The sequence below is a fragment of the Danio aesculapii genome, chromosome 17, assembly GCF_903798145.1.
Source record: "Danio aesculapii chromosome 17, fDanAes4.1, whole genome shotgun sequence".
NCBI lineage: Eukaryota > Metazoa > Chordata > Actinopteri > Cypriniformes > Danionidae > Danio > Danio aesculapii.
Window position 1 is genome coordinate 32,840,565 of NC_079451.1, and position 25,761 is coordinate 32,866,325.

Genomic DNA, 25,761 nt, shown 5'->3' on the forward strand with positions numbered 1-25,761 from the left:
AGCAATACCTTCTGCGCCACCGCATCGCCTTGATAAACTTTCTTTTATTAAAAATTGGAAGTTTGAACTGTGCTCTTATGTTCACATAGAGTTATTTGACCACAAAAACAGTGAATCCTCATATTAAAACTTCATTTAAAAAATTGCCTTTTCTAATTTAAAATATATCTTATGTAATGTCAAAGCTAAATTTTCACCCCAACATTCAGTGTCACATGATCTTTCAGAAATTATTCTTCTAATTTATATATCTATCTCTATACATATACGTACACGTATTCATATACAGTACATATACACAGTGGTGGAAAGAGTACTGACAAACCATACTTAAGTAAAAATACAATTACTTGCCTAAAAATGTAGTGCAAGTAGAGTAAAAGTATCTGTTGTAAATATTACTCAAAGTATGAGTAAAATGTAGCCCTTTTAAAAGTACTCAGGAGTAGTGAGTAGTGAGTATTACGCTGTAAAAAGCTGATGCATTTACATGTAATTTGTGGATGTGTGTTAACTTAACATTCTGTAGTGCATTTAGTTATTGCCCAGCAGGCACACAACGCCATAAGATGTTAACATTAGTTTAGATTTAGGTTGTGATGCCAGGTGACCAAAATTTAATGTCTAGCCAGCGTCTAAGGACAATGTTATTTTGACATCCAATGATGACATCAAATGACTTTGATATTTTGTTGGTTTTAGGTTGTTAGAAAGTGACCAAATTCTAACATCGAGCCAGCATCTTAAACCAATGTCATATTGACGTCAAATACTGACATTTATTCATCAGGCAACCAAAATCTATGTCTGATAGACGTCATAGTGGTAACGTCCACACAACGACAAGCTGTAACATAATTAGACGTTGATTTTAGGTTGGACATTGACGTCGGCCTGACCTTGGGTTGGGTTCTGATGCAACTTGATTTTATTTTCCAAACAAGATTCAATGTCCCCACAAGACATCTTATGCCTGCTGGTTGTTTTATATATAAATATATATATATATATATATATATATAGATATATATATATATATATATATATATATATATATATATATAATATATATATATATATATATATATATATATATATATATACATATACACATATACATATAGATATACACATATACATATATATTATATATATATATATATATATATATATATATATATATATATATATATATATATATATATATATACTGTACATAAATTCCAATTTTTTTGTCTGTTTTATCCAGGTCCTCATGAATCAAATAACTAGTACCCAGAAGGATTTTTGACTTCAAATATTAGCATAGAAAACACCACACATATATAAATGTCATTACCAGATGAATTGACTCTGAAATGCCTTGCATACTAATTCCTTTTGGTAAACATGAACCAGCACCTTTTGAATCATTTAATTTATAGAATCACATTACTTTTATCATAACCCATTCTCTTTTCAAACCATTTTTTAAAAAAAGGTGCTTCTAAAAATTTAGAGAGATATATTTTATGCCTTATGTCTTACTCTACTGTATGTCTCAAGACTTTATGATGTAGATAATCCACATGCTATAGCTGTCAGTAAATGATTGCCTTTTTTGAATTAAACACATTTATTGTACAGTTTGTTTCAGTGAAGCAATATCATACCTGACCAGGCCCCCATGAGGTTCCTTTATAGTTTTCCTTTTTTCTTTATGGATAGACCACACGTATATTGTTCTTAGACAGTCATCAGTGGATAAAAGCATATGCTGCATGTTTTATCACTAAAAGCCATGTCTGCAGCTAAAAAATCCTGGTGTAAAATATTTTATTTTGTTGGGAAAGCTTTGGGAATTCAGGACCACAGACCACAGTCATATAACACTATCAGCTCCCTGTCAGGCACTCAAGATAACTCAACCATATCCCTGTGGAAGCCCCTGCTAGTTATCATCACATTACAGTAGTGAGAGAAATACATAATAGCCTTAAGATAATGCTCTCCATGGGGAAGAGCAAGCATAAAAAAACACACATTTTAAGTAGCCGAGAGTTCATTTGCTCAGGTTTCTAGATTTAAGGCAACTCAGGGGAGCACTTCAGAGACAAGGTATTATTATTGCTGGTTTGGGATCAGAGTTCTGTGCCTCTCACAGTCCATATTAAATGTGCATACAATATAATATTGAATTGATTTGCACTTGAGGGAAACTCTGGCGTGCATGTTCTCTGTAATGGAAACAGCTTCTGTATTTTTCTTTGGCTTTTATTCTCTCTGTTTTTCTTTCTTCTATTTGCCAAGCTGTTGCATCCTTAGCTGTTTGGTTTGTTGTAATCTAATGTAAGCTTATCGTTGTGCTATATCATTAGCTTGGAAGTTACTTTTAATTGTCAGAGTTAAATGAAATATTTTTGCAATAGAGCAAATTATGTGGAACAATGGCCAACTGGTAGAAACATTGCAAGTAGACCTCATTCTTTTGACCACAAAAAGAGACTGGTTTTAGAGGCTGTGCTCTTTAGAGCCTATTCTATTGCTCCAAACTCCTATATTGAAATCAGTAATTTAAAGCCACACTAAGAGTAGGGTGAGAAGAAATGATGGGTGGTTAAATTGGTCCCGTGACCCGGGTGATAGTATTGATTAATGGATTTAGTGTAACAGAGTTCAGCTATTAAGAGATGCTCAAGCAACTAGCATCCTAGCATCATGGTCTTTAGCATCCTCGTTAGCTTCTATCTTCCCTAATGAAATCACTGGTTCAAAACGTGTTTAGTGCAAGGCAAGTAGATCCAGTGCATTCAACTGGTGCCTTGACCCTTATTAAAGTGAGGTTTAGTGGATTAAGAGTAACAGATGCCAACTAGTAAGAAGTGTTTGGGTAAACCTCACTCCACTGTCCTCAAAAGGAACTGGTGACTGACTTCAAAATAAATCACTCGTCCGAATTCTTTTTGAAGCGGGGTAATTAGATCTGGAGGGTTACGTTGGTGCCATGACCCGGACTGAAGTTGGGTGAGTGTAACAGAGGCCAGATAGTAGCTATGTGGGAAAACCTCACTCATATGGTCTCAAGAGCCGCACTAGCGACTTTTGTTAGTGGTCTAGAGAGGCCCTGTCATCATGCCCGCCTCAATGTCAGAGATGCCATTTCAAATCTGAATCAGAGCTGGGTGAATAGATCTGAGGGTTATGTTGGTAACAATGGTTCAGATCCTGTTTAAAGTGAGGCAGACAAAACTAGAGATGTTACATTGGTGCCGTGACCCGGGTCACTGTAAGGTCAGTTCTAAGAGCTACTGTATGTGAGTAAACCTCCTTCCATTGGCTTCAAGGCATACACTAGAGACTGGCTCTAGAGGCTGCAGTCTGTGTTAGCATGCTATTTGAACTCTGCTTGGAGCAGTGCAAGTAGTGGGGTTAGACATGGACTTCATTGTTTCATTTAAATACATGCATAATGCGAATTAATTGACTAAAATAGTTTAAGCAATCATGTTTTCTTTATTGACTAAAACTTTGGGGAAAATAATATTGTATATGACAGGAGATATAGATATGTAATGTTTCATATGCTGTTTTTTTTTTTTTTTTTTTTTTGCACAAAGTAACTTGTTACTACAAAATCTGAGCTGCTTGCATGCTACTAAAAGTAAGTACATTTAAGTTTGGTTTTATAATCACTTGACAGTCATCAGATATTTTTGGAGATATTTTAAGTGCAACTGAATGCCTCTGTAACAAAAATATGCTGCGAAGATCATGATGTACTGCATGTTATTGTAGTGACACGTTTGGTTTTAAGTGGTTGTCAGTAGTTCCCTTCTGTTCTGTGTTCACTGTGTTATGCGCACTTCTCTTAGCGTCTAACTGTGCTGAAATAATGCATACAGTACACACTCGCCATTCTTAAAGATTACATTTATAGTTTCACTGCCAGCAACAGGAATGGCCAGATGAACTGATAGTTCCACCCTAATCTTGCACCATTGTTTGGGACAGTGATGTTTCACTCTGGTCTGGCTTCTGAAACAAACAGCAGTGTTTTGAAAGCACTAATGAGCTACTGTGTTTATAGTTATCTGGGAAATCAGCCTAGGAATGCTTTACTTATGTCCCTGTGTATGAAACTGAAATAGGACAAAATATTTGTGATCAAATATATTACATCACTTTTAATCAAACCTGAAACATAAATATGGGGTCAGCTTGGGAGTCTGGATCTCCAATATTTCTCCAATTGAACTGCTCCATTTAAACAGCTTCACTGTCAAAAAAAAAAAAAAAAAATACTGGTTGCCTTAAATGTTTAAGCTGAATCAAATGAACCTTATGAGCCCATTAAACTTATATTATGTTAAACTGACTTAAAACAGCTTGCGTAACTTATCAAATTAATTTAGAACATGATTAACTTAGTTTAACAAGTTACAATGAACTAAAAACGTATGTTGTCATGACTATTTGATCATATACATATGATATGAGGCTGTTATGGATAAATTCATATTAAGCTAAAAAGATCAGAGGGTGTCACGATGGCACAGTGGGTAGAGCAATCGCCACACAGCAAGAAGGTCGCTGGTTTGAACCTCGGCTGCATCAGTTGGCACTTCTGTGTGGAGTTTGCATGTTCTCCCCGTGTTCACGTGGGTTTCCTCCGGGTGCTCCAGTTTCCCCCACAAGTCCAAAGACATGTGGTATAGGTGAATTGGGGAAGCTAAATTGTCCATATAGTTTAAGTGTGTGAATGGGAGAGTATGGGTGATTCTCAGTAATGGGTTGCAGCTGGAAGGGCATCCACTGCATAAAACATATTCTGGATAAGTTGGCGGTTCATTCCACTGTGGTGACCCCAGATTAATAAAGGGACTAAGTCGAAAAGAAAATGAATTAAATAATAAAAAGATCAGTAGTGGCAGCTCCATGTGTTTATGAGTGATTCTCTGAATCATTTGTTCAGATGATTTTAACAAATTGACTACAGAATAAATTAGAATCTGTATGAAAATCTACACCTAGATATTTTTGCCTTCATAACTTGAATTATCTAATTTTTCTAACTGAATTTTATTAGGTGTCATCATGCTGTGAATGTTTTTGGACAATAAAGGCATGTTTTTCATTCATTCATTCATTCATTCATTCATTTTTCTTCAGCTTAGTCCCTTTATTCATCAATGGTCACCATAGCGGTTTGAACCGTCAACTTATCCAGCATATGTTTTAGACAGTGGGAAACATCCATACACACCCATTCACACACATACACTACAGCCAAATTTAGTTTATTCAATTATAGCGCATGTCTTCGGACTGTGGGGGAAACCCACGCGAACATGGGGAGAACATACAAACTCCACACAAGAATGCCAACTGAGCTAGCTGGGACTTGAACCAGCGACCTTCTTGCTATAAGGCGAGAAGTTTTTGTCTTGCTTCATGTTTTTGTCAGTTTTTTTTTTCTCAAAGTGCGTGACATTATTCATAGTGTCAACTTAGACTTAATTAAATCAGCAACATCATACATCCCTACTACTGACAGTGGACAGTAGCCTAAGTTTAGTTGTGCTGCAGTTTCACCAATGTAACTGAACATTGAAATATTTATTAAGAAGTACAGTGGCAACACATCAGGTCACATTTCTGTCATCATAATCATTAGGCAGGCATAAAACATACATTTTTTAAATGTCAACATATTTACTTACAATAATATTTTTTTAAAGACTAATAGAAATATGATTAATGTTTAAATAAAAACTATGTTTAAGATAATTTTGCTAAATTAGTGTTTGAATAAAATCTACCTACAAGCAAAGTTATTTCAGAAAAAGAGCAAACTAATTTTGCGATGAAAGATTAAAAAGGTTATTTTTTTTTGGTTGTTGGTGAAATAACATGATTAATCATTCATAGTATGAACACAAGCATACATTAATAGAGTGAACAGCTTCAGATTTAGTTGAAAGAAATCATTTTTCTTTGCATGAAACAGTACATTCATGTTCCACGTTTAAATAATTGATATATTATGCTGACCTCGCTTATGACTCCCTACAAAGCCACTAAGTGCATACCATTAATACACCAGCACAGCTAATCTATCATTGCACTTTCCTCCTCAAGCATCCACGCTTTCAGGAATTTCCACTGCTATGCGGCTTCGCAGATCGAAATTAATTATCAATATTGTATACATAGTGCCTTCTTATTCATTCACTATTTCGACATGAACGCATGCAGCTGGGAGAAATGAAATATACCGTTTCAGAAGGCCAGGTATCAGACGGATCTCTCTCTGATCAAAAACAGAACTTAATCTGACTGGAACATACAACATTTCACTTACTGTTTCTAAGTAAATAAATATAAAAGCTTTTAAATATGCATAGCTGCCTCAGGCATCTTGTTTGCCAATATACTGTACACAGTCTGCGGTGTACACATGGCTTGTAGATAAATTGTGTGCGCAGCAGGAAAACACTGAACTGTTTTTCCAAGATTATGTATTTTGAGCATGCTAAATTCCAAGCATGTCCTCATGGTGTCATTGTAATGAATAGGGAATGCATTTCTCCCAGGATCTGTTCCAGCATGACCAGAGTCTGTCTGCGTGTGTGTCTCTGTGTGTGCGTGTTTTATTATTAGTTATTTATTGGCATACAGTGCAGCCAAGCAATTACAAGGCACTGCCCTCCGAAGGTGAAGATATAAAAAGAATATTTAATGCAATTTTGGCTGCAGGGTTGTGGACGGATGAAAGGGAAAAGGGAACATTCATTTTGCTCCAACCCAGGAGTCAATGTAATATACAGAGACATATCCAGAGGAGATGAGTTTGCTTCTGTGGAAAATAATTGCACTGAACTCACTGGGAATAAAGCGTCCTCGCAAGGAATCAAATGTGAGTTGGTTTCCTTTGCCAAAGTTTGAAAGTACGATGCTGTTTGTGTTTGCACTTCATTCATCAGGTTACACAGGTGGATCTTTATAAATGCGATGCAGAATGCTAGATTATGTGTACGTGTGGATACTGTAAAGTAAGCCATACTGTAAAACCTGTAGTAATTGATAAGATAGGAATTACCCTTAAATAGACAGGAAAATAAAATAAATGTATAGATTTTTTTTCCCAACACATTATTAGTCATCTAAAACTTTCATTGCCCTTTACACATTTATTTATTTATTTATTTATTTATTTATTTATTTATTTATTTATTTATTTATTTATTTATTTATTTATTTATTATCCATTTATGCAGTCCAAACACTGAAAATTGTACTGACAATTGAGTATGACAATTTGAATAAATGTATTTGAAATAGACACACACACACACACACACACGCACACACACACACGCACACACACACACACACACACACACACACACACACACACACCCACACACACACAGAAAACATATTTATAAATGTGCTGTTGGCTTGAAATATTCCCCAGTTGTTGACAACAACCAAAGAAATCCATTTATGAAGAGAAAACAAATCTAATTACTTTACGAGTTATGTATAATAAAATGAAATGACACAGGAAAAATTTATTGAACACATGAAGAAAGGATGGTGTAGAAAGACAGTGAAAGGCCCAGACAGCAGCTGAAATCTCTCAGTAGTTCTTCAGCAACCCAATGCCCTTCATCATTGTAAAATAATATTAGCTTCCTCAGTCCAACATCTACATAACCAGGATGATGAAGATGAAACCAGGCTGGACATTTCAGCAAGACAATGATCTAAAACACAGTCAAGGAAACTCTGAAATACTTCCAGAGAAAGAAAATCAAGCTGTAGAATGGCCCTGCCAATAACCTGACTCGAATCCAATAGAAAATACCAAATAAAAATCAGATTTGATAGACAAAACTCATAGAACCATCAAGATTTTTACACTCTGTTGAAGTCTGTGAAAAAAAATCACACCTGAGCAATGCATGTGACCTCATTCTCCATATGAGAGGCGTCTTTAAGCTGCCATCATTTCATTTTATCACTTAATTTGTAAACTAATTAGATTTGTTTTATTTTCATATGTATTTCTTTGGTTGTTATCAACATCTGGTGAAAATTTAAGTCAACATCACCTTTAGAAATATGTTTTCTGAGAAAAATGGTGACATGTTCAGTACTTCATTAGCCTGTCTTTGAGCAGAACAAAGGCAGTTCACGTTGTCCATCCACAAGATAATAGATAATAATCCCTTAGAATATAAAACAGCATAATTTCTTGCTACAGCTGATCAAATTATTATTAAACAGATAAATGACATTCTAAGTAGATCTCTCTTATTTGTATGTTTTAGTGCTGTATTTACCATATAATCCTAGTGTATAACCCTGAGATACTTTTTGGTTGGCCATCTGTTTGTTTCTAATGAGTCTCCTATTTATGTTACTGCAGACTAGTTCAGTAAAAAGAAAGAAAGAAAGAAGAAATGCCTGTGTTTAGCATTTTTCCTTATTGCAAACACAATAGTAATCTGGTAGTGTTTGCACTGCTTTGGCTTTTTCGGAGTTAATTATTGTGATCTCGATTGCAACAGAGGAATACTGGAAGATATCAAGGTAGACTGATGACATTTCATGTCGTTCAGCCTTATAAACTTAATATGTGAGCAAAATCACCTGTTTTGTCATCACTTTAGACAGTACGCTAGAGAATCATTCAATTACTAGCTCTAAAGTGACATTTGTGAGGTAGCAACGGTTTCTGCTGTTCTGACCAGCTGCAGATGTGAAAGAAGAGCGGAAGAAAGTAGTTCCTCTTACAAAAGGGTTTTGACACTCTCCGTGTTTGATTTTCTTTTTTATATACACAATTATGCCGTTGAACTGTTGTATAAACGCCATATCACACTTGTAGCAGTGCAATGTTGCCATATGCCAATGATGGGACACTAAAGCCGCCTTTCCACTGCACATGACATTTGGACATGACTGTCGGAAAACGCCCTCTTGTGGCAGTCGCACAGAATTTTCAGTTTTGTCGTGTACCATGGGAGAGACGCTGTTCTCGCAGTGTCCGAAAAAAAGGAGTGCAAAATCAAGAGCCTTTACTCTGTGCGTTTACCATAGTTGAAGGAATGAATACTAGAAAGTCATAGACCACTAAAAATATTGGAGGGAATGTGGAGACAATTTTTTATTTAATATTAAATATAATAAATATATTATATTAAATAAAATATTTCATATGTAAAAATTAATATTTTTTATTACTCATTTATGAATAGAAATGTATTTTTTTAATATAAACTTTTTTGCTGATTCCAAAAATAACGAAAAATCTACTATTTCTCATCTCACGTGCGCATGGACCTGCTTGGACAACACTGAAATACATCACATACGCAAACGGTCTAGTTGCAGGAGTTCAAATATTTCAGCGTGTCCGCAGCTCAATTCGGATCTGAATTTTCCGCATACGGAGATGATTGCAACTCCACGCAGTTCCTGGACTACTCTTCATTGGAAATGAATGACTTCTGGTCTGTCGGGTTGTCGTTTGTCATGTGCACTGGAAAGGAGGCTTAAGGCCTGCTACCTGCTACTCATGTGATATTGTTCATATATATATATATATATATATATATATATATATATATATATATATATATATATATATATACACAAAAGATTACTAAATTGTTGCATTGATTTTTTTTATTTATTTACTTGTATAATTATAGTATGTATTTGACATGACGCTATTATTTATTTAACAAAGACAGAACATGTTATTTTACTTTTCATAGGTAAGATCAAGTCGCAGATTTTATTTTTCACACATTTTCCTTTTGCATTATAGCGCTTCAGTGTTTTGATGCATAAAGTGATATATGTAGTTGTGAAATCAGAGGGACCTTCCTCTTCAAAATATAATTACATTACTCACAGGAGACACATTTGAGATGCATGTTATTACCAGGTGTAAACAGCAGTGTGTTTCACCTGACTGCTTGTGATCACCTGAGATCGATGCTGATACCAGGTGTAAACATGACCACAGTCATCCACCCGGATCAATGCTTTCATGACCCATACACATGTGTATTTTCATGCTGTTGATTTAAGCTGCAGTGAAGGGCGTCCCTAAGCCGATGTCCTCCGCTAAGCCCTCTCCTACTGCCAGTTTGAGCATTCCTCTCCTGCTGTTGTGTTTACACAGGACACTGCGTGTGCTTCTTTTCTCAGACAGGTCCGTGCAGGAGTCCTGCCTCAGGATGCCATGTAAGGCCTGATTATCACTGCGTAACATAGACATATGGAGACTATTCACACGCCGGAGGAAGTTTACACAATGGCGTGGTCAGAATATATATATATATGTATATGTGTATATATATATATATATATATATATATATATATATATATATATATATATATATATTTAATATCTATATTTTATTAATCTGGGGTCGCCACAGCGGAATGAACCGCCAAATTTGTTTTATGCAGCGGATGCCCTTACACTTATTCACACACACATACACTACGGACAATTTAGGCCACCCAATTCACCTGTACCGCATGTCTTTGGACTGTGTGGGAAACTGGAGCACCTGGAGGAAACCCACATGAATGCAGGGAGAACATGCAAACTCCACACAGAAATGCCAACTGACCCAGCCGAGGTATGTATATATATATATATATATATATATATATATATATATATATATATATATATATATATATATATATATATATATATATATATATATATATATACATATATATATATATATATATATATATATATATATATATATATTTATTTATATTTATATATATATATATATATATATATATATATATATATATATTTTTTTTTTAAATTTTTTTTTTAGATATTTAGTGGAGTTTTCTCTAAAACTTTAAGCGTTGCCAACCTCTTATTCTGCAACTTTTAACTTGTGTAAAAAAATTATACATAGTATAAATTATTAAATGTATAAGTACGAATTATTAAATTCACACAATTTACAACAATGAAATTCTTCATTGTTCAAAATATGAAGAATTTTTTATTGTTGCTACTATGCAAGCTAACCCCGTCATACCCAAATTATGTTACAAGTTTCAGAAAAATGTAAAAGTATGTTTTCACAGTACTTGAGGCTCCTAAAAAATGAGACCAAATTATAATAATACAAATTCAACACCCTTTAAGTGTATACAGCTGAAGTCAGAATTATAAGCCCCCCTTTGAATTTTTTTTCTTTTTTAATAATTTCCCAAATGATGTTTAACAGATTAAGGAAAGTCTTATTTGTTTATTTCGGCTAAAATAAAAGTGGTTTTAATAATAAAAAAAAAACATTTTATGGTCAAAATTATTAGCCCCTTTAAGCTAATTTTTTTCCATAGTCTACAGAACAAACCATCGTTATACAATAACTTGCCTGATTACTCTAACATGCCTAGTTAACCTAATTAACCTAGTTAAGCCTTTAAATGTCACTTTAAGCTGATTGGAAGTGTCTTGAAAAATATCTAGTCAGATATTATTTACTGTCATCATGGCAAAGATAAAATAAATCAGTTGTTAGAAATGAGTTATTAAAACTATTAAGTTTAGAAATGTGTTGAAAAATTCTTCTCTCCGTTAAACAGAAATTGTGGGAAAAAATAAACAGGGGGGCTAATAATACAGGGGGTTTAATGATTCTGTCTTCAACTATATATTTTTTGTCCATTTGAATTGCTGGTATAATCTTGAAATTTATTTTCAAAATCACAAACATTAAGATTGTAACATTTTTACTTAATTTTGAGGTACTTTAATGCATCTCGTTTATAACAAACTTTATCTTCATCTTCCTCATCACTCCACACAATGTCCACAAATGAGATACTTCCATCTGCTATATGCTCAAGAACTTCAAGATCTGTATATTCTGCATATGAAATTGTTTCAGCAATGAATTAGTACATCAATATAGGTTTTTTTATATAAAAAAGTTCAGTCGGCATTACTGGAGATTTAATTTTAGTAACAGATCCCATTGTTCATCCTAATAGACTGACATTTAAAAAAAAAAAATCCTGATCTAAAGCTTAGGATGCTTGCAAAAGATTTTAAACTTTAATTAGTAAGTATAATCCCCCTTTTTTTCACATACAATCTATGAAATATTGACAAACCAATAAATCTGAATAGAAACATTGTAAATGTGGCTTACGTCTGTGTCTGGAGTGAAGTGATGCCATGCTGCTTTTCAGTGTAGTGGATTTTTTTTCAAATCACAACATGCCGAGCCTTACTGCCATTTGATTGGATGACAATCGTCCACTCTCATGAACTGCAGGCTTTAAATTAAATGAAATGCTCAATAACCACAAAAAAACATGGGCTGACATGCGATGTCTATTATAATGGACACAGAGTCAGAGTTAAACAAATAACAAAGGCTTTTAACTTGTGGAAAAAACAGAGAGGTAATGAATGAGTGACACTGTCAAGGTTCAAGATTCAGAAAACGTAGTACTCCTCACATCTTGTACATTTTAATTAGTAGTATGTACCCTAAAGGTCTCAAAATCTATCTATCTATCTATCTATCTATCTATCTATCTATCTATCTATCTATCTATCTATCTATCTATCTATCTATCTATCTATCTATCTATCTATCTATCTATCTATCTATCTATCTATCTATCTATCTATCTATCTATCTATCTATCTATCTATCTATCTATCTATCTATCTATCTATCTATCTATCTATCTATCTATCTATCTATCTATCTATCTATCTATCTATCTATCTATCTATCTATCTATCCTTCCGTCCATCCATCCATCCATCACTTTCACTTTATACAGTAGTATACATACATATACAATGCATACATGTATAATGCTGTGTAAAGTGATTTATACTTTCAGCAAAAAACAAGGCTTTATGGCAATTATACATGCAGATTGCTCACTTATCATGTAAAATCCACAGTAAACAGCTTCATTTATAAGAGAGCAGTTTGTATACTTTTCCTATTGGTTTTGGCAGCAGTAATTCATCAGATGATGGAGTAGAGCATTAAAAGCAGGCTTATTTCCAAAAACATGTGTATATGAGCACACTTTCCATGTTGAACAGCTCTAATTATTTCTGGGTGGAGTTTCATTTCTTTTTGTGTCAGTGCAGGCATGGATGAAGTTGCGCGGTGGGCTCTGTTTTACCCCTTCTTAAACTCCCATGAGCCTTTGAAATGGTCTGCATTGCAACCACTCACTGGAGAGATTTTAGTTAATCTAGCTCTCTCACACAATGCTGTGCATGCAGTCGTGTGTTTTGTGTAAACTAATCATGCACTCACACGCTATTCGCAATCAGGAATTCTCTCCAATACAGACGTCTTTGTCCACATTCGTAAGTGTATGTGTTGATATTAATTTATTCACACTTAAGTGCACAACACAAATAGCATAGTGTATGGTTAAGGAGTAGCTATTTATGATAAGCAATCTATATGCAAAACGAAGGAGAATTTCTCTGATTGTGGCGGCACAGTTAGCAAAAACCCTGTAGTAAGTTATTGAGTTTTACAGTAGCCATGTTTATCTCTGTCTCTGTCAGTGTAAGCATTCCTCTGGGTGCTGCTGAAGCACAGCCCTTAGTGCTTCAGTAAAAGGCCATTGAACTGCATGTGGTCTGCCCTTGAAGAAAAAGAGAATAGAGGTTAAAAAGAGCTGTTATGTCTGCTATTTATTAGGTCTGAATCTCCAGCAGAAGATTTTTTCCCTTTCCTTTCATTTCTTTACCTTTCCTTTCCTCTTTTCCTTCATTTTAAAGGGGAACTATTACACACCTTTTTACAAGATGTAAATTAAGTCTCTGATGTTGCTAGAGTGTGTATGTGAAGTTTCAGCTGAAAATACCACACAAATAATGATTTATAACTCTTTGTAACTGCCCTTATTAAGCTTTGATCCTAATACATTTAGGTCAGGGGTTCCCAAATTCAGCTCATAGACCCCAAAATAACAATTCCAGTGACTCGCGACCCCCACTATCCCTGTAGGTGGTTAAAAACATACAAACATTGCACACAACAGTGCACACACACCAATATAAACAGGCTTTTTGAGAAAGAAAAAGTGCAAAATTCTTACAACTATGCTGTATATACAGTTGAAGTCAGAATTATTAACCCCCACTTTAAATTTTATTTTCTTTTTTAATATTTCCAAAATTATGTTTAACAGAGCAAGGACATTTTCACAGTATGTTTGGTAATATTTTTTCTTATTTGTTTTATTTCGGCTAGAATAAAAGCAGTTTTTAATTTTTAAACATCTTTTTAAGGTCAAAATTATTAGCCTCTTTAAGCTAATTTTTTTTTCTCGATAGTCTACAGAACAATCCATCGTTACACAATAACTTTAACCTAGTTAAGGTTTTAAATGTCCCTTTAAGCTGTATAGAAATGTCTTGAAAAATATCTAGTTAAATATTATTCACTGTCGTCATGGCAAAGATAAAATAAATCAGTTATTAGAAATAAGTTATTAAAACTATCATGTTTAGAAATGTGTTGAAAAAAATCTTCTCTCCGTTAAACAGAAATTGGAGAAAAAAAATAAACAGGGTGACTAATAATTCAGGGAGTTTAATAATTCTGACTTAAACTGTGTATATTTTTGTCATTATTATTTTTTTATTTAATATTAACCTAACCTAATGACAATGGTAAGCACAATTTTGCAGCACAAGACTATTCTCGGTTTTAATTTTGGAGATTGTCCTCCATGTTCAGTCGTGGCTTTATTTTTCAATATACGGTAAGTGTCGTAAAGGTGTCAAAGTTTAACATTGTGCTGTAAAATCAATCTGCTGCAACTAACTCTATTGCTTGGTCATTAATCTAGTGTAACAACCCAGGGGTTGCAATCCAATGGAAAAGAATTGAAAGGCTGTGGTTTTTTTATTTGCATCTTGTTATTTATATAACTGTTAAATACTATTTTTATCTTCTGTAAAGTTATACCATATATATATTACCCAGGGGTCCCAACCCCCATTTGATTTAAACCTCTGATTTAGATGACTGTCGCTTTAAATTCAAACAAGATTGTGCTTCCAACCCTCTTTTTAAAAGAGGGCGGAGCTACACATGCCTATGTGTCAGCATGGTGGCAGATTCAAAAACAAGACTAATGTCCTATGCTGATGAGGGAGAGATAATCACTAATGGGCGAGCTTTCCGCCTCTGATGACACAAACAAGAGGATTATGTCAATCAAAGTGTTTCTGCAGTGTTTTTTATGACTGTGTGATTCTAAAAAAATTTAAAGGTATACATTTTTATTATTAGAAGCTGGTTATATTTTCAGACTGTTGCCACACAACTGTGTTCGACACCTTATAAAAGTGCTTTTTGATTAATAAGTACCCTTTAAATAAATTTGAGCATGGTTTTTCTTCTCTAGGATTAAATGTTGAGAGTAACTAACTATAAGTGATAATAGCTATCATCACTAGAATTAAAGAATCAACTTGATAAATTGATACTTTTAATTAGCATGCATGCAATGAATTACATTGAAGATATTTATAGTTGTTCGAAAGATTTGTACTTCAAATAAATGCTGTTCTTTTTTAAACTTTCAGTTAATTAGAGAATCCTGAAAGATGCATAGTTCACAGTAACTTTAAAAAGTTAGCCACCTGTTTTCAACACTGTAAAATAAGAATAAATGCACATGCATGTATAATTATTACTAATATATTATTTTGTGAATGTTGGTCTTCATTTAAACAAATCAATCTTTTAAACCATTCTGTTTGAGTTGAAGTGTAAATAAACTTCTCTACACTGTTCATTTTTTGCAAATTACACAGTATTTAACTAACATGAACTGTATTTTACTGTTGGACAGGTTTGTAGTATGTTACTGTATTTTAAAGTTGCATTGTAAAAATGACTAAACATTTTACAGTAAAGTTATACAATAATATAAATACAAAACAGCAAGATATTTGGTGCTGTAAATGTAAATACAGTATTTTTGCTGTAATTGATTTACAGTAAGTCACTGGCGAACTGCTTAAGTTACTGTAGATTCTTCAGGGAATTGTTAACAGTTGTAGACGTTTGTATAGTGTTTTGTTATATTTGATAAGTATCTTTAGAATTCTGTCCATTTTATCAAGAAATTACAATACAGAAAATAAAAAATTCTGTTTTTAGCTCCTCTAATGTGGCATGACAGATTGTCGTAAAACTATGTCTGTTAAAACAGTTCAAACCAGGCCTTTCCTTTGTCTGAGAATGACAATTTTGACAGGTAATCAAAATCTCTAGACTGTACTCTCAATAATAAATAAATAAATGCATAAATAAATAAAGGCACAAAAGCTGTCACTAGGGCGGTATTCTTTCAAAAGGTACACATTTGTATGTAAAAGGTACATATTAATGCCTTAAATATCCATATCGGTCGCTGTTTATAGCCTAGTGGTTAAGTGCTTCAACATACGGCGACCCGAGTTTGATTCCCGGCTTGAGGTCCTATGCCGATCCTTCTTCTCTGTCTGCTTCCAATGCTTTCCTGTCTGTCCTCTACTATCCTATGACAATAAAAAGTGAAAAAACGCCAAAAAATAGTTATATAAAAGAATAATGTATCCACATTGGTTACTTAAAGGTACATTTTGTTCCCTAAAAATTAGCAAAAATAAATACATTTTGAAAGGGAACTGCCCCAGTGACATTTTTGTACCTTTATTTATGTAATAGTTTGGTACAATTCTACAAATTTCTATGCTGATGTGATAATATTCCCAAACAATGTGCTTTCCCAAAAGTGGCTCCCTCTGTAGAGGAGCAGCTCCAGCTCCTGAAAGCAGTTGAATTAAACTCTGGCCAATCACATAGAGAGAAAGGATATTCTGCTGCCCGGGGATGTGGATCTTGTCAGAGTCTGATAGATTCTTCGGCCCGCCTGAGATTAAGGTATTACTTACACCGCTGTGGGTCGATACAGATGCACTGTCTATGACTAGATAAAGGAACATGTTTCTATTCTGAAAGTCTTTTCAAGCGATTGCCACCTTGAAATTTGGCTTGTATAGTGCATTTCACCTTAACAAATGCTCAGTGTAAATTAGCCAATTGTGCTAATGAAATAACGAAAGCCTACAGAGGACCCCCTGTCTGACATCGAGTGCTGATGTAACAGATTTTACTCTGACTGGCATTTTCATCTCGATAGTAATAAGGTCACTAAATTGGCTGTTTAACTCTAGCGATGTATATAAACATCTGTCAGGTGATCCGGCGCCAAGGCAGGAATGAGGTGTTTAAAGTGGGAGCAGACAGAGCGGAGAATTACAGCTTCCTGATTCTCAAACGAGCAGAATGTTTGACCAAGTGGAGGCTGTAAACACTAGTGGAAATGCTAGGAACAGCTAATATAGCGGTTAAAAACCGATTGGTAGGGACAAGGCAGGGTTGGTCATTAAGAAAAAGTAAATTATAGTTGTATTGTTTTTCTTCAAAAGTAATATAATCAAGATAACAATACAGTATAGCTTTCATTGAAAATCTAAATATCTTTATCTTTACGTGTTATTTAAATGATTTTATGAATCATTGTCTGCTTTAAAATAGGTTTGGTAATCTTGTGGTTTTTTTCTTATTCATTCATTCATTCATTCATTCATTCATTCATGGGTGAAATAACCCTGATTTTCAATCACATCAAATGAAAGCAATTGTTATTATGACCGATTGTCTGAAAAAAAAAAACACATCCCAAAGGTGCTCTATTGGATTTAGTTCTGGTGACTGTGGAGGCCATTTGAGTACAGTGATCTCATTGTCATGTTCAAGAAACCAGTCTGAGATGATTCAAGCTTTATGACATGGTGCATTATCCTGCTGGAAGTAGCCATCAGAAGATGGATATACAGTGGTCATAAAGGGATCGACATGGTCAGCAACAATACTCACATAGGCTGTGGCATTGACATAATGCTCACTTGGTAATAATGGGCCCAGAGTGTGCCAAGAAAATATCCCCCACACCATTACTCTATCACCACCATTCTGAACCGTTGATACAAGGCAGGATGGAACCATGCTTTCCTGTTGTTGATGCCAAATTCTGACCCTGTCATCCGAATGTCACAGCAGAATTCGGGAATCATCAGACCAGGCAATGCTTTTCCAATCTTCTTTTGTCCAATTTTGGTGAGCCTGTGTGAATTGTAGACTCAGTTTCCTGTTTTTAGCTGACAGGAGTTGCAACCGGTGTGGTCTTCTGCTGCTGTAGCCCATCTGCCTCAAGGTTGGATGTGTTGTGCGTTCAGAAATGGTCTGCAAACCTCAGTTGTAACGAGTGGTTTTTGAGCTTCTGTTGCCTTTCTATCAGCTCGACCCTACTCTGGTCATTCTCCCCTGACCTCTGGCATCAACAAGGCATTTGCACCCACAGAACTGCCGCTCACTGGTTATTTTCTCTTTTTCGGACCATTCTCTGTAAACCCTATAGATGGTTGTGCATGAAAATCCCAGTAGATCAGCAGTTTCTGAAATACTCAGACCAGCCCGTCTGGCACCAACAACCATTCCATCTTCAATCACTTAAATCACTTTCTGTCCCATTCTGATGCTCGGTTTGACCTTCAGCAGATCGTCTTGACCATGTCTACATGTCTAAATGCATTGAGTTGCTGCCATGTGATTGGCTGATGAGGAAATTGCATTAACGAGCAGCTAGACAGGTGTGCCTAATAAAGTGGCCGGTGGGTGTATATTTAACCACTTTAATTTATTTTCATTTGTTTAATAGGCTTTGCATTTTTATTTGGAGATTACCCACACCCCCTTTACCTTTAGCTGAACTTCAAATGACTGCAAAATATGAGTAGAATGTCAGATATGCAGAGGAAAACTGAGGAGATGAATCCCTCACATCACATTTAATCATGAGAGATCAGTAAATAATCTTTTAGAAAGCTATCTCTCATGCTTGGCTGATCTCCTCTGACTTTCTTCTTGAGATGTTGAGAGATAATTATGTCTTCTCATCTGTAATTGTACCCATGCCAGTGATTAATTCCGATTCCAATCAGACGTATTGATCGCGGTTCTGCATGTGTTTGCCGATGACATTTCTGTCGGCCAAAGGCTGTATGAGGTAATCACAGATCTCCCTCAAACTGTGCAAAAGAATGTGTTGACATTTAACCGTCATTCCTCAGAAATCCTCATTCACAGCACAAACCTTAAATCGCAAAACCCAACACACTCTCCCCTCGCACTTAACTGACCCGCCCGGGGGAAGCAAAACAGACATGCCAGTCTCTTTTACTGATAAGTGAGATTTCACACCGAAAACCGTTAAAACAAAAGCAGCTACTGCTGTTTTCGGTCTGTTATCTTCACAGGTCCGCTTTCCTTTTGAATATTAAGCATTGCTTGTGTGCTTATGGCATCCTCAGACTTGCAAATGATTCTTTAAATGTAGAGGGGGGGGGGGTGGTTTTACACACAAAAACTATGTTTGATGTACAGTATGTGTTTGAAGTCATGCATGCAAACTCCAGATGTTCCTTTGATTCACAGGTCTGTCATCAAAGGCTCCGTGCTGTGTGTGTGTGACATCAAATGTCCCCACAAGTATATATTAGAATTTTTGGGCATAATGTTTTATGCACCGGATACCCTTCCAGCCACAACCCAGCACTGGGAAGCACCCATACACACTCAATCACATACATACTCATACACTATGGTAAATTTTAGTTTATTCAATTCAATTATAGCGCATGTCTTTGGACTGTGGGGGAAACTGGAGCACCTGGTGGAAAACCATGCCAACACAGGAAGAACACTGTGGTGACTCAAACCAGTGACCTTCTTTGTGTGAGGTGACAGTGCTAACATTGAGCCACCACGCCACCCATACAGAAATAAGTATTTTGAAGATGTAACACTGCAGAATGTTTTCTTTGAGGGGTGTGATTGGAGTAAGAGGATTTAATATACAGTCTGTATATTAAAGACCACATAAAACATGAAAACCCAGCATTTTTCATTCTTAGGATATGAATTCTTGATATCAACTATTAACTATTAATTAAACTATTCATTTTAGTTAAACTATTATTAGTATAACTATAACTATATTAAACAACTATTTAACTATAGTTAAACAACTATTAGTTAAAATGGTAAATGTATATGTAAATATATATGTACAGTTTGATATCAGTGGTGGAAAGAGTACTGAAAAATCATCCTCAAGTAAAAGCACTATTACTTACCCAGGAATGTGCAAATAGAGTAAAAGTATCTGTTGTGAATATTACTCAAAATATGAGTTAAAAGTACTCAGGAGTATTGAGTATTACGCTGTGAAAAGTTGATGCGTCAATTTGTGCATGTGTGTGTGTGAAAACGTAACATTCTGTAGTACATTTAGTTATTATTGATCGTCATTTCATTCATCACAGTAGACATCACCACCTTCTCATCAGTGACATGTCTAAACAGTCTCTCAGTCATTGCGTGTAATGATTTTGTCATGAGGTTGTTCTGTATAATGTGATTTTCTTTGTGAGATTTGATTGGATGGCAAGCACAGAACTGATTATTGTACTTCTAGTACTCTACTTCTACTTCTTCTCTACTAGCCAATCACCATAGACAAGAAAAATAATAAAGTAGTGCCTACAGGTGTAAAACAGTGGAGTAAAAGTACCGATACCGTACTAAAAGTGTACTCAGGTGAAAGTAAAAGTACACAATTTTAAAACAACTTGGTAAATTACAATTCCTGAGAAAAACTACTCAATTACAGTAATTTGAGTGTTTGTAATTTGTTACTTTGTTTATTTTTGTATAAAAAGCCTAATCAGCGACTCTGCCTGAAAATTAGTCTTTGGCTAGAAGCCTATGTTTAGCATCAGCTGCTTAAATTTATATCAATGTTATACTGCATTGTAAACTTACTAATACTAGAATTCAAATCCTGTGAACAAATAAAGGAAAAATGTCTTGCGGCTTATATTGTACACATAGTATATTCTGTGTGTGGGGCTTATAAAAAAGGAAATCTACTTCTCTTCAGCTTTCCTCTTCACCTTAGAATCGTATTATAGTTTGATTTTCGCCTGAATTTCACACATGTATGTATGTGAACATACAGTTGACTGTAACTGCTTTTGCCTCCTCCTGCTTCCCTCCACGGTCCCCATGACAACAGCCCGTTCATCAGCTGCTTGCGGATCAACTGAAATTAAGACAATTCCCAAATTCCTCGACTTAATGGAATTACGACTATGCGTGTCACTAGTTTTGTACAAAATGTGTTTGCAGTCCTCCATCTGAGCTTGTGTGTTTCAGGTCAGAGCACAATCGTAATAGGATAAAAGCACAGAGCTGAACGCTGAGAGCAGGGGTCCGAATCAGAGCCCAATGCCAATTAGATTTTCTCTGACTTCATCTTTTGTTGTTTGATTTCCTCTCTGCCGCTGATGTCTCTCACTCGTATTTAACAACAAGCTTTCTTTGAGGATTTTTTATTTTTTTTGTATAGTATTGAATCTTGATTTTTTTTTTTACTAAGAAAAAGTCCTGTGTTTAAGTATGATATTTAAGAGATTACCAGCTATATACATAAAGATTAAAACAGAAATGTCCATCATCCATTTATTTCTGAACATTACTCAACAGCCTCATTCATTCACTCATTTTCTTTTCGGTTTAGCCCCTTTATTAATCTGGGGTCACGACAACGGAATGAACCGCTAACTTATCCAGCATATGTTTTAATCATTGGATGCCCTTCCAGCTGCAACCCATCACTGGGAAACGTCCACACACAATCATTTACAGTCATACACTATGGACAATTTAGCCAACCCAATTCACCTATACCACATGTCTTTAGACTTGTGGGGGAAACCGGAGCACCCGGAGGAAACTCACGCGAACACGGGGAGAACATGCAAACTCAACACAAATGACACCTGACCCAGCCGAGGCTCGAACCAATGATATTCTTGCTGTAGGGCGATCATGGTACCCACTGCTCCCCCGGGACGCCCTCAGCCTCATTCATACATTTTAAAATAGCTTTTTTTAAACATCTATATGAATTAAATTTACCAAAATTCATAGACATTTGTAATGTTGCAAAGATTTATAATTAAATATTCTTCTGAATTTTCATCAATGATCCTGGAAAATGTAATTTAAAGGGATAGTTCACCCCAAAATTTGCCATAATTTTCTCACCCTTGACTTTTTCAAAAACATATTTGATCTTTTTTGTTGCAATTCAGGCTCATTCTAATCACGTACCCCTATATACATTTCTGGAGAGCACCAAATACATCCCAGGCGATATGTTTTTTTTTTTCAGTTTCATGAATTCGCCGATTTGTAAGTTTTTTAAGATGTCAATTTTCTCTCGCAAGTGCCATTCGTGCCTGCTCTTCTTGCATAAATCCACCAGAGACCGCCGTCGACTGACTTACTGACTGACCAACCGATCCCCCTACCCTCCTCCTTCCCTAAACCCTGCCGACAGTCTTTTGAAAAGCAATCTAAAAAAAAAAAAGCCCTTGTGGCAGCCAGATTTTTCAGAATGAGCTAATGTTCCTTCTTCTGTTGAACACAAGAAGATTTTTTTCTTATATTTTCTAAATATGTTGTTTTGAATCCTTTTTTCTTTTTTGAAACCAATGGTACAGTAGGAAAATAAATGATGAGGTCATTTTCATTTTGGGTGAACTATTAAAACAAACTATAATAATAAGGTTTTTTTCTGTGATTAGTACTGTCCCTATTAAAATAAAATACAGTAATAAAAAAACATAAATAAATCCAGAAATTTGCTATTTTATCATTTCACTTTTAAACACTACTTTCAGCTGCCAATTTGACATTCACCTTCATTTTCCCATGCTTTAAGTCCATTCTGGAGAAATCTGCATTTAATTTGAAAGATAATATGTCTGTCAATTAATGTAGTTAATGTAGTAGTTGTTTTAGACACAGACATCTCTAAATGTTTATTCTTAGAACAAATATTATACAGTGCTATCTTTTATAGAGGCTATTTAAACCGTCGAATGTTATCACTCGATTGAATGGGTGTTATCAGTGGATATCAGCTGAAAGAAATGGGCCAGTAGGGGCTTTCTGCACCTACTGGTAGGCTTAGAAGACTGTTATTATCCATCCACATGGGTAATAAGCTATAGATCATATACGACTGAGGCCAGAAGTTAACGAGAATTATTTATATTATTGATTAAATTTCCTATTGATTTTATTAATGTCTACCCCTGCCCCAATCCTGTCACAGTAATGTAAAAACAGATCTGGATCTGGAGTCTTCTCTATTATAAATGATTAACCATGTGGATGGATGATAGCAGGCTTCTGTGGCTACTAGTAGGCACAGAAGGCCCCTACTGGCCCATGTTTATCAGCTGATAACCACTGATAACGGTCATTCAATCATGTAATAGCATCCAAAGCGGGTGATTCAAACACATTACACAAATAAAGGCACTGTTATGCAAAAAAAAAAAAAACTTTTAATACATATCTTTTTTCAGACAAAAAAGACTGTATAGTTTTATAATTATTCCTATTTTTATTCTTTTTTAACAAACCAGTTTGTGCGTGACTGTTTTGTTCTCTTAGTTTTAAACACGACTCTGGTTATTGTGAGGTAATTATCCTTTGTTTCTGCTGTAGAAGAACTGAGATTGAATCCAATAGCTAATTACCTCTGACTCTGCAGTTGTGTGTGTGTGTGTGTGTGTGTGTGTGTGTGTGTGTGTGTAGCAATGGTCATACCATTTGTTCTTTTCTCTTTTTAAAATATGCAAGGCAAGCCCATATATGGTATCTTAGCGACAATATGATTATGTGATCAGACCGTCATTCCCTAATCTCCCATCTCGTCTGCTTTTCACCGCTGCATCCCACTGCCTTATCAAGATGAAAAAGTATCTGAAACAAAGACAGATGCTCTCGGTTCAGAATCAGTGCTTTCTTTTGAAAGTTTATGATGACTATATTTAGTAATGGATGCCTGTTCTGCTGAATGATGCCTTATGATTGTCAGCTTTCCTTTTAGAGCAGTCTTTTTTTGACTTATTTCTAAAATTCCCTAAAAACATAGAACATTTGTGTGTATTTGTGTGCAACCTCTGGTTAAGAAACAGAAATGATTTTTATATGAAGCGTTGAGATGTTTATCCGTCCTTGGCCATGAGCCAGTTACATTTTATTCTGTGCTTCTATCAAGGAGATTAACTGTGCATTTATGAGGCATTCTGGGAAAGCGCCGCAACAACTTCCTCTTGCAGAATAAAGTAAAGAAACACCTCGCCCATGTTTCATCTTGACGTGAACATTTTCTCCTGCTGTTTGTGTGTCTGCTAGCTCTAAGACTGTGTCAGAGCTTTTAACTGTAGTGTAGCAGCTATTTTGAAAATGTTCAGAAACACTCCACATATTGATCTGCTAGCTTTTAGTATGTTAATGTAGAGCTTGTGCTTTAGCAAAAAAACTAGTTTAAACACGCATTGTATTCAGATTTTATATAATTAAGACAAGGTTAAGACTTTTGAATAGGACCGTATTTTAAATACTTTTGATAGCTAGCATAATAAATCTATAAATACTTAAACTAGCACAATTTTTTAATATTATAACTATTATAACAAACTGTGCAATTGTTATTTAAGTTTGAATTTATTCCCTTTCGTGATTTTTTTTTTTTTTTTTTTTTTTTTAATTGGATTATATTTTCTATAACTATATTTTCATATATTTAGGAAATTATAAAAGCTTATTTATTAGGTTTTTATAGTGTTCAATGTTTTTTATGTTGTAGTTGGGTCCTATGTAACGTAATTTCATTCTGCTTTACAATTTATTGTGATGTTTTGAATGACAAAAATAAAGGAAACTGGAAACTTAAGTAGGTCAGTAAAGCATCAACAGTATTATGTCAACAGTATCTTATTGTTGTGTGTCTGTTATCGCTTATCCAGACCTATTTTGTGTACTTCCAAAGCACCATTAGTAAGAATGATATTGATATATATATATATATATATATATATGAAAACATATTGAGATATTTTCCTCTTGACATGTCATTTTGCATTAAGAAATTGGTCATTATTATTGTGATTTATTTTTAAACAAAATAAAACCCATTCACTAGCTTATGTTCTACTTTTAATGAGAGACCTAAGCTTGTTTGTGTTTTATAAGTTTTGATTGTTCTGTTGGAAACTTTCAACGAAAGACTGGATTTATTTATAAATTCACATGGGACAAACCTAATTTTCACTTTTGTATGGTGTAATTTAAATTTCATAGAACAAGACGTAGAGAACAAGAAGTGAGAGCAGATAATGAAAAACCACCTATGACCTATGAGAAGTTTTAATTTGTATTGGGGAGATAAGACTACAAGCACAGCTAAATTACAATCGTTTTAAGATTTCATTTATTTTTTTTTATTTATGAACACTTTCAATGTAAAAAGAATGTATTATGAGCAAGTTCCTTTACAGCATTATACATTGTCTGGGAATTTGAGAACTTTTGTTTGTGCATTAAAATATTGTCAAGGTAGAACATACAGTATTTAATCATTTATCTGATGTATTTCTAAAATAATTTAAGATTTTTTTAAGATTAATGTAAAGAGTGACTACTGAAGGCTTAATGGTATGAGATATATGATTTAATGT

At 34.7% G+C, this 25,761-nt stretch overlaps 1 protein-coding gene across 1 annotated transcript in view; it reads left to right on the forward strand.

The window, feature by feature from the left end:
* chrm3a (cholinergic receptor, muscarinic 3a) overlaps positions 1 to 25,761 on the forward strand; it is a 148,136-nt gene that overhangs the window by 119,047 nt on the left and 3,328 nt on the right. The window lies entirely within an intron of this gene.